This window comes from Arachis stenosperma, chromosome 7 (genome assembly GCF_014773155.1).
Source record: "Arachis stenosperma cultivar V10309 chromosome 7, arast.V10309.gnm1.PFL2, whole genome shotgun sequence".
In the NCBI taxonomy this organism is placed as follows: domain Eukaryota; kingdom Viridiplantae; phylum Streptophyta; class Magnoliopsida; order Fabales; family Fabaceae; genus Arachis; species Arachis stenosperma.
The window spans coordinates 22,092,422-22,103,740 of NC_080383.1; the positions used below are offsets into that span (position 1 = coordinate 22,092,422).

At 39.1% G+C, this 11,319-nt stretch overlaps 1 non-coding gene across 1 annotated transcript; it reads right to left on the minus strand.

Annotated features, from left to right (window-relative positions):
- Positions 1–983: 983 nt before the first annotated feature.
- Positions 984–1,091, minus strand: LOC130942790 (small nucleolar RNA R71). The gene has a single exon (XR_009071341.1). It is a non-coding gene; the product is annotated as a small nucleolar RNA R71 (small nucleolar RNA).
- Positions 1,092–11,319: the final 10,228 nt, after the last annotated feature.

An 11,319-nucleotide genomic window follows, 5' to 3' on the forward strand; every position in this document is an offset into this window, starting at 1 on the left:
TTCTTGTTAGGCAAGTCATTAATTTTTAAAATCAAATCCTTTTAAAAATTGTTTTCAAATCATATCTTCTCAATCATATCTTTTTAATCACATCTCTTTCAAAACAGTTTTCAATCATATCTTTTTGATTTCTAATTTCAAAATCTTTTTCAAAAATTACTTGATTTCTTTCCCACTCTTGATTTTCGAAAATCAATTAAAGTTTTTCAAAATGTTTTTTTTTAAAATCTTTTTAATTAATTTTCGAAAAAACCTCTTCCCCTCTTCTCACATCCTTCTATTTATGGAGTACCACTCCTTCTCAATGCACAATTCGAATTCTATCTAACTAAGTTCGAATTCTTCTACCTCTTCCTTCTAATTTTCTTCTTCTCTGACACCTCAAGGAATCTCTATACTGTGACATAGAGGATTCCATATTTTCTTGTTCTCTTCTCTTTCATATGAGCAGGAACAAAGACAAAAGCATTCTTGTTGAAGCTGACCCTGAACCTGAAAGGACCTTGAAGCGAAAGCTAAGAGAAGCTAAGGCACAACTCTCTGTAGAGGACCTAACAGAAATCTTCAAAGAAGAAGACATGGCAGCCGAAAACAACAACAATGCAAACAATGCAAGGAAGGTGCTGGGTGACTTTACTGCACCTACTCCCGACTTCTATGGGAGAAGCATCTCTATCCCTGCCATTGGAGCAAACAACTTTGAGCTTAAGCCTCAATTAGTTTCTCTAATGCAACAGAATTGAAAGTTCCATGGACTTCCATTGGAAGATCCTCATCAGTTCTTAGCTGAATTCTTGCAAATCTGTGACACTGTCAAGACTAATGGGTTTGACCCTGAGGTCTACAGACTTATGCTATTCCCTTTTGCTGTAAGAGACAGAGCTAGAACATGGTTGGACTCACAACCTAAAGAAAGCCTGGACTCATGGGAAAAGCTAGTCAATGCCTTCTTGGCAAAGTTCTTTCCACCTCAAAAATTGAGTAAGCTTAGAGTGGAAGTCCAAACCTTCAGACAGAAGGATGGAGAATCCCTCTATGAAGCTTGGGAAAGATACAAACAATTAATCAGAAAGTGCCCCTCTGATATGCTTTCTGAATGGAGCATCATAGGTATTTTCTATGATGGTCTCTCTGAACTATCCAAGATGTCTTTGGATAGCTCTGCTGGAGGATCTCTTCATTTGAAGAAGACGCCTACAGAAGCTCAAGAGCTGATTGAAATGGTTGCAAATAACCAATTCATGTACACTTCTGAAAGGAATCCTGTGAACAATGGGACTAATCAGAAGAAAGGAGTTCTTGAGATTGATGCTCTGAATGCCATTTTGGCTCAGAACAAGATATTGACTCAACAAGTCAATTTGATCTCTCAAATTCTGTCTGGAATGCAAAATGCACCAAGCAGTACTAAGGATGCTTCATCTGAAGAAGAAGCCTATGATCCTGAGAACCCTTCAATGGAAGAGGTGAATTACCTAGGAGAACCCTATGGAAACACCTATAATTCTTCATGGAGAAATCATCCAAATTTCTCATGGAAGGATCAACAGAGACCTCAACAAGGTTTTAACAACAATAATGGTGGAAGAAACAGGTTTAGCAATGGCAAGCCTTTTCCATCATCTTCTCAGCAACAGACAGAGAATTCTAAGCAGAACCCCTCTGACTTAGCAACCATGGTCTCTGATCTAATCAAAACCACTCAAAGTTTCATGACTGAAACAAGGTCCTCCATAAGGAATTTGGAGGCACAAGTGGGACAGCTGAGCAAGAAAGTTACTGAACTCCCTCCTAGTACTCTCCCAAGCAATACAGAAGAAAATCCAAAAGGAGAGTGCAAGGCCATCAACATGGCCGAATTTGGAGAGGAAGGAGAGAAAGTGAACGCCACTGAGGAAGACCTCAGTGGGCGTGCACTGACCTCCATTGAGTTCCCCAATGAGGAACCATGGGAATCTGAAGCTCAAAATGAGACCATAGAGATTCCATTGGACTTACTTTTGCCTTTCATGAGCTCTGATGAGTATTCCTCCTCTGAAGAGGATGAGTATGTCACTGAAGAGCAAGTTGCTAAATACCTTGGAGCAATCATGAAGCTAAATGACAAGTTATTTGGAAATGAGACTTGGGAGAATGAACCTCCTTTGCTCACCAAAGAACTGGATGACTCGTCTAGGCAGAAATTACCTCAAAAGAGACAAGATCCTGGGAAGTTTTCAATACCTTGTACCATAGGCACCATGACCTTCAAGAAGGCTCTGTGTGACTTAGGGTCAAGTGTAAACCTCATGCCTCTCTCTGTAATGGAGAAGCTAGGGATCTTTGAGGTGCAAGCTGCAAGAATCTCATTAGAGATGGCAGACAACTCAAGAAAACAAGCTCATGGACTTGTAGAGGATGTTTTGGTGAAGATTGAAAACCATTACATCCCTGCTGATTTCATAGTCCTAGAGATTGGGAAGTGCATGGATGAAACCATCATCCTTGGCAGACCCTTCCTAGCCACAGCAAAGGCTGTGATTGATGTTGATAGAGGCGAACTGATCATTCAAGTGGATGAAGAATCCTTTGTGTTTAAGGCTCAAGGATATCCCTCTGTCACCATGGAGAGGAAGCATGAAGAGCTTCTCTCAAATCAGAGTCAAACAGAGCCCCCACAGTCAAACTCTAAGTTTGGTGTTGGGAGGCCACAACCAAACTCTAAGTTTGGTGTTGAACCCCCACATTCAAACTCTAAGTTTGGTGTTGGGAGGTTCCAACATTGCTCTGAGAAAATGTGAGGCTCCATGAGAGCCATCTGTCAAGCTACTGACATTAAAGAAGCGCTTGTTGGGAGGCAACCCAATGCTATATTTTATCTATTTTCTTTTGTTATTTTATGTTTTTTGTAGGTTGATGATCATGAGAAGTCACAAAATCAATTGAAAAAGCAAAAACAGAATGAAAAACAGGAAGAAAAACAGCACACCCTGGAGGAAGAACTTACTGGCGTTTAAACGCCAGTAAGGCTAGCAGGTGGGCGTTTAACGCCCAGTCTGGCACCATTCTGGGCGTTTAACGCCAGAAAGGGGCACCAGACTGGCGTTAAACGCCAGAAAAGGGCAAGAACCTGGCGTTAAACGCCAGAAATGGGCATCAGCCCGGCGTTTAACGCCAGAATTGGCTCAAAACGTGATTTTGCTTGCCATTTGGTGCAGGGATGACTTTTCCTTGACACCTCAGGATCTGTGGACCCCACAGGATCCACATCTATCCAATCCCATCTTTCTCTTCACCACTCACATCCATCCTTCATAAAACCCCACCTACCTTACCATTCAAATTCAAACCACTTTCCCTCCCAAACCCACCCATACATGACCGAACCATAAGCCCCTCCTCTCCTATATAAACCCTTCTTCACTCCTTCATTTTCACACAACCTAAACACCACTTCTCCCTCTCTTTGGCCGAACACAAAGCCACTCCCTTCTTCCTCATTTCTTCTTCTTCTCCTCTATTCTTTCTTCTTTTGCTCGAGGACGAGCAAACCTTTTAAGTTTGGTGTGGTAAAAGCGTTGCTTTTTCATTTTTCCATAACCATTTATGGCATCCAAGGCCGGAGAAACCTCTAGAAAGAGGAAAGGGAAGGCAAAAGCTTCCACCTCCGAGTCATGGGAGATGGAAAGATTCATCTCAAGGGTGCATCAAGACCACTTCTATGAAGTTGTGGCCTTGAAGAAGGTGATCCCCGAGGTCCCTTTTTCACTCAAAAAGAGTGAATATCCGGAGATCCGACATGAGATCCGAAGAAGAGGTTGGGAAGTTCTTACCAACCCCATTCAACAAGTCGGAATCTTAATGGTTCAAGAGTTCTATGCCAATGCATGGATCACCAAGAACCATGATCAAAGTGTGAACCCGGACCCAAAGAATTATCTTACTATGGTTCGGGGAAAATACTTGGATTTTAGTCCGGAAAGTGTAAGGTTGGCATTCAATTTGCCCATGATGCAAGGAGATGAACAACCTTACACTAAAAGGGTCAACTTTGATCAAAGGTTGGACCAAGTCCTCACAGACATTTGTGAAGAGGGCGCCCAATGGAAGAGAGATTCAAGAGGAAAGCCGGTTCAACTAAGAAGGCATGACCTCAAGCCCGTGGCTAGAGGATGGTTGGAGTTTATCCAACGCTCAATCATTCCCACTAGGAACCGGTCCGAAGTTACTCTAGACCGGGCCATCATGATTCATAGCATCATGATTGGAGAAGAAGTGGAAGTTCATGAGGTTATAGCCCAAGAACTCTATAAGGTGGCGGACAAGTCCTCCACCTTGGCAAGGTTAGCCTTTCCTCACCTCATTTGTCACCTCTGTTATTCAGTTGGAGTTGACATAGAAGGAGACACTCCCATTGATGAGGATAAGCCCATCACTAAGAAAAGGATGGAGCAAACAAGAGACCCCTCTCATCATGAGATCCCTGAGATGCCTCAAGGGATGCACTTTCCTCCACAAAACTATTGGGAGCAACTGAACACCTCCCTAGGAGAACTGAGTTTCAACATGGGACAACTAAGGGTGGAGCACCAAGAACACTCCATTCTCCTCCATGAAATTAGAGAAGATCAAAGAATCATGAGAGAGGAGCAACAAAGACAAGGAAGAGATATTGAGGAGCTCAAGCACTCCATAGGATCTTCAAGAGGAAGAAAGAGCCGTCATCACTAAGGTGGACCCGTTCTTTAATTTCCTTGTTCTTTATTTTCCTGTTTTTCGAAAATTAATGCTTATGTTTGTCCATGTTTGTGTCTTGTGATCATTAGTGTCTTAGTGTCTATGCCTTAAAGTTATGAATGTCCTATGAATCCATCACCTTTCTTAAATAAAAAATGTTCTTAACTGAAAAAGAAAAGAATTGCATGAATTTTGAATTTTATAACAGTTTGATTATTTTGATGTGGTGGCATTACTTTTGTCTTCTGAATGTATGCTTAAACAGTACATATGTCTTTTGAATTTGTGGTTCATGAATGTTGGCTCTTGAAAGAATGATGAAAAAGGAGACATGTTACCGAGGATCTGAAAAATCATAAAAATGATTCTTGAAGCAAGAAAAAGTAGTGAATACAAAAAAAAAGAGAGGCGAAAAAAAACGAAAAAAGAAAGAGAAAAAGAAAGAAAAAGAAAGAATAAAGTTGTGATCCAAGGCAAAAAGAGTGTGCTTAAGAACCCTGGACACCTCTAATTGGGGACTCTAGCAAAGCTGAGTCACAATCTGAAAAGGTTCACCCAATTATGTGTCTGTGGCATGTATGTATCCGGTGGTAATACTGGAAGACAGAGTGCTTTGGGCCACGGCCAAGACTCATAAAGTAGCTGTGTTCAAGAATCATCATACTTAACTAGGAGAATCAATAACACTATCTGGATTCTGAGTTCCTAAAGAAGCCAATCATTCTGAGTTTCAAAGGATAGAGTGAGATGCCAAAACTGTTCAGAGGCAAAAAGCTAAAAGCCCCGCTCATCTAATTAATACTGATCTTCATAGATGTTTTTGGAATTCATTGTATATTCTCTTCTTTTTATCTTATTTGATTTTCAGTTGCTTGAGGACAAGCAACAATTTAAGTTTGGTGCTGTGATGAGCGGATAATTTGTACGCTTTTTGGCATTGTTTTTAGTATGTTTTTAGTATGATCTAGTTAGTTTTTAGTATATTTTTATTAGTTTTTAGTTAAAATTAACTTTTCTGGACTTTACTATGAGTTTGTGTGTTTTTCTGTGATTTCAGGTATTTTCTGGCTGAAATTGAGGGACCTGAGCAAAAATCTGATTCAGAGACTGAAAAGGACTGCAGATGCTGTTGGATTCTGACCTCCCTGCACTCGAAGTAAATTTTCCGGAGCTACAGAAGCCCAATTGGCGCGCTCTCAACGGCGTTGGAAAGTAGACATCCTGGGCTTTCCAGCAATATATGATAGTCCATACTTTGCCCAATATTTGATGGCCTAAACCGGCGTTCAAAGTCACCCTCAGGAATTCCAGCGTTAAACGCCGGAACTGGCACCTAAATGGGAGTTAAACGCCCAAACTGGCATAAAAGCTGGCGTTTAACTCCAAGAAGAGTCTCTACACGAAATTGCTTCATTGCTCAGCCCAAGCACACACCAAGTGGGCCCGGAAGTGGATTTTTATGTCATTTACTCATCTCTGTACACCCTAGGCTACTAGTTTTCTATAAGTAGGACCTTTTACTATTGTATTGAGATATATCGGGGTAGCTATCTTCATTTTATGCTATCTTAGATCATTGGGAGGCTGGCCATTCGGCCATGCCTAGACCTTGTTCTTATGTATTTTCAACGGTGGAGTTTCTACACACCATATATTAAGGTGTGGAGCTCTGCTGTACCTCGAGTATTAATGCAATTACTATTGTTCTTCTATTCAATTCCGCTTGTTCTTTGTCCAAGATATTCATTTGCACCCAAGAACATGATGAATGTGATGATTATGTGACACTCATCATCATTCTCACTTATGAACAAGTGACTGACAACCACTCTGTTCTACAAGCAAACAAGGCTCTAATGTTTATCTCTTGGGTTCTTTAACCGGAATCTTCGTGGTATAGGCAAGAACTGATTGCGGCGTTCAAGAGAATCCGGAAGGTCTAACCTTGTCTGTGGTATTCTGAGTAGGATTCAATGATTGAATGACTGTGACGCGCTTCAAACTCCTGAAGGCGGGGCGTTAGTGACAGACGCAAAAGAATCACTGGATTCTATTCCGGCCTGATTGAGAACCGACAGATGGATAACCGTGCCGTGACAGGGTGCGTTGAACATTTCCACTGAGAGGATGGGAGGTAGCCACTGACAACGGTGAAACCCTTGCATAAGCTTGCCATGGAAAGGAGTAAGAAGGATTGGATGAAGACAGTAGGAAAGCAGAGAGACGGAAGGGAAGGCATCTTCATACGCTTATCTGAAGTTCCTACCAATGAATTACATAAGTATCTCTATCCTTATCTTTATGCTTTATTCGTATACCACTATACCCATTTGAGTCTGCCTGACTAAGATTTACAAGGTGACCATAGCTTGCTTCATACCAACAATCTCCGTGGGATCGACCCTTACTCGCGTAAGGTTTATTACTTGGACGACCCAGTGCACTTGCTGGTTAGTTGTGCAAAGTTGTGTTTATGCCATGGTATTGAGCACCAAGTTTTTGGGGCCATTACTAGGGATTATTTGAGTTGTGAAAAGTAGTGATCACAATTTCGCACACCACCTAGCAAACTTATATTCAAGCCCATCAAGCTTATACCTAGGATCTAGAATTACAGCAACACCCATAATGCCATGAATTTCTTCCCAATACTTATCAAACTTTTTCTTCATCATACATGCGATGCTACTAATAACTGGGTTAGGAGAAACAACCCATTTTTCCAATCCAACATGTATCTCACATACTTTATTGAAGTAAATGTTGGTAGTTGGAACTTGAGTTCCAGAAAATAACTGAGTCACATCATAAAAAAGTTTTAATTTAGCACAAATTTCTTTTGCAAGTTTTCATTCCTCATTACTTGGCACATTTTTATAATTGGAGTCTTTTTATTTTAGTCGAGCAAAGACATCTCTGTACAACCATGTAGTTTCTAACATCACATAAGTGAAATTCCATCTAGTTATACAATCAAGAGATAATTTTTTGGTAAAGGAAACACCTGACTTACTACACTAACTCACAAAAGTTTCATGTCTTTTACATGTTGAAGTCTAATACACCACACTATTACGAATTTTCTCCATACTTTCTTTAACTAAATTGAAACCATCCTTCACAATTAGGTTTAAAATATGAGCACAGCAACGCATATGCAATAACTTACCCCCTAACAATAAATAATTTGAGTCTAGACGTCCCAACAATACATCAATCATAGTATCATTTGTAGAACAATTATCCAATGTAATAGTTGATAATTTTCTATCTAAGTTCCACTCCAACAAAACTTTCATTAATGCATTAGAGAGAACTTCACTTGAATGAGGAGCAGGAACATAAGTAAAGCTGAAAATTATTATAAATATATCAGATAAAAAAAATCACAAGTACATCAAGCATTAGAAAGCATATCTTATACTAGAAGCAAAGTTTAAGGTATTACCTAAATACTCGCATTTGTAAATTCCATGAATTATCAATGTAGTGTGCTGTAACAAGCATGTATCCTTTTTTCTGGTTGGAAGTCCACATGTCAGTTGTAATAGCCACTCGACTATCATTTACATCCATCATCTTGTTTATGTTAAGATTCTCCACTTCGTATATTTCCAAGATATCCTTCTTGATTGTGTTTCGGCTTGGCATCTTAAACGTTGGTTGCATTGAAGCAAACACTTCTCTTGTTGCAACATGATCCACATATGACAAAGGATACTCATGCATACAAATGGACTTGGCAATCAATTTTCTTGTGTGAGATGCATCAAATATAAAAGAATCTGAACTATTCTTTCCATGTCTTTGAAGAGATTCGGTAATTGTTGATTATCTTGAATTTGCTAATTTTATTCTCTTACAATAATGGAGCACATGTTTCTTCAAATTTGTAGTCTCATTCCTTGGATTGGCACCAAGAACAGACTTACAATGGTTGCACTTTGCCTTCCACTCTTTTTCCTCTTTATATCTACTAAAGTATTGTCAATAAACACTTTTCAATAAAGATTTGTTGCTATTTTCACCCGAGGCAGACTCGTTTGGAACAAAATTAGCAGTTTCTTCAATAGGAGTTTCTTCTTGTTGTTCTTGAGCCACTACATCTATATTGGTACTATCCATTATTACCTACACAATAGTAAAATAAATAATTAAATATTAAAAATTCAAGCATGCTGAAAAATTATTAAGATTCAGAAAAACCATTTATACATAAAAAACTTAGGAATCCAATTTTTATACATAAAATTTATCAAACTAAATTTACCATTTATCTAGTCCACTTTCGCTCTTTCTTTCAATTACAAGTTTCTGTCCTTAAAAAAAAAACAATATCCTTTTATAAAAATTGGAAATTTCTTTTATGACCTGACTTCATATTGAAAATTTTCGCCAAGTTCCGACTCCAACTTATTTGAGGGCCTTATTTTTTTCTCATCGTAAAATTTAATCTTTTTTAGTATAATATTTAAGAATACAATTTTTCAATATATATTGCATTCACATCAACTGTAAATCTAAAGCAACAAATTTGATCAATTTAAGCATTTACATTCCAAGAAAACAACACTAAGCTAGTTGGGCACAACAAGCATTGAATAAAACTAAATAACACAAATAATTATGGTGTAATGCAAAGGCATATATATACACATGGATATTGCATAAACTGTAATAGTAGGACAGAATAATTACATGAACTTGGTTTTTCTTTTTTTTTTTCTCTTATTTTTGGTATAACTACTTCCCTACAGCTACCAATCACATCATCTAATCAAACTCTAGCATGAAAGACTTATGATTCACCACTAGTAAAGTCCTAATTTTCACAGATTCAAACGCAAAGTACATACCAAGAAGAAAACAAAGCAGTAGCGTAGAGAGGAGAGAAGGTCACGAATTAGCGGCATTGCGAGGAGAGCACAGAGGAGGAAGAAGAGTGGTGGCAATGGAGGAACGAGGAACAAGGAAGGAGAGTTGGGGCAATGGAGCACTGAGGTCTGAGGCTTATGGCTTGGGAAGAAACTTGGGAAGAAACGGCGCTACCAGAGTACCAGCCTCCCACTTAGTCTTAGGGTTTCTAATGAGTGATTTCTGAATCTTGAATTATATATATGATTTTTATTTTTGTTTAATTTTTATTTTATGGTAATTTCATAAATATACAAATGCAATATATTATCAAAGTAAGTAACTAGTTTAGTGGTTAATTGCTACACATGAAGGAGGTTGAGGGTTCAACTCTCACCTCCTTCACTATGCATATAAATTTTTAAAAACATGTTATATATGGGGGGTGCGGGTAGGGTAGGATAGGGTACATCCTAAACCCGTACCCTACACTACCCGCAGGCCTACCCAGACCGCACTCTACCCTACCCGCAGTGGGTCGGATAGCCTACCCTACCCAAACGGGTTGGGCCAGATAGGGTACCCCGCGGGTAGGGTATGTATTGCCAGCCCTACTGCTGACCCTATGTCGTAAGTGTGGCCAGACACTATGAAAGTTCCGGATGAGCTCGCCCCCATGAATATACACCAGTGAGGGTGTTGGATATGAATTATAACTATGTTTGTGGATAACTCGAGTTAGGAATGCGTGACAGAGGGACAGTCCAATGGTTAGCTACTAGGACTTGTCGGGTTGGCTTTATAACCGACAGATGAGACTCATCAGCCATTAGGACAGGCATGCATCATACGCATTATATGTGATTTGTTTGGAATACCTAATTGATTGCATTATTACTTGCTAATTGTCTAATTGCCTTATCTGCTTCATACTTGTGCATTCTTTGCTTGATATACTTGTGTTTGCTTTTCCATTACTGTTGGCGGTTGGGAGGTTTGTAGGATTTAGAAAGGGGATATATAGTTAGACCGAAGATCTTTAAGTTAGTCGCCTATTTACATTTGTTATGGTTTAGTTATGTTTATACGCTTTGATTATAGATTGGAAGTTCTAGGATTGCCTTCGACTTTCCCAGGACATTACATGTTAGATATTTGGGCACTGTTACCATGCTGAGAACCTCCGATTCTCATCCATGCGGATTTTGTGGTTTTTAGATGCAGGACATGAGGCTCTTCGCTGAGGCATGCTGGAAACTTCCTTTTGGCGGAGATCCTTAGCTTTTGGGTTTTTATTTTGATCATTATATATTTGTTTAAATACTCATATTCTCCACTGTATGTATGTATATATATATATATATATATATATATATATATTGTATTGACTCCTATTATTTTGGAGAAACATGTTTGTATTTCGTCTGTTGGGTTCTTTTGGGATTCCCTTACTATATATATATATATATATATATATGTGTGTGTGTGTGTGTGTGTGTGTGTGTGTGTGTGTGTGTGTGTGTGTGTGTGTGTGTGTGTATGTATACTGTATGCTCGGACCAGTTATCTTCACAAGCCGAGTCCCAAGTCTTGATATATGTATTTTGGCACTCTTTTGTATATCCCTTCGCTTTAGCTTAATCTCTAACTGTTCGTTTACGTTATCGATCAGAGTGTTGCGCTTTTGATTCATCGGTCTTGATTTACCCACTTTTCTTCAAAGGCTCTTAGTTATGAACATTTTTGCAA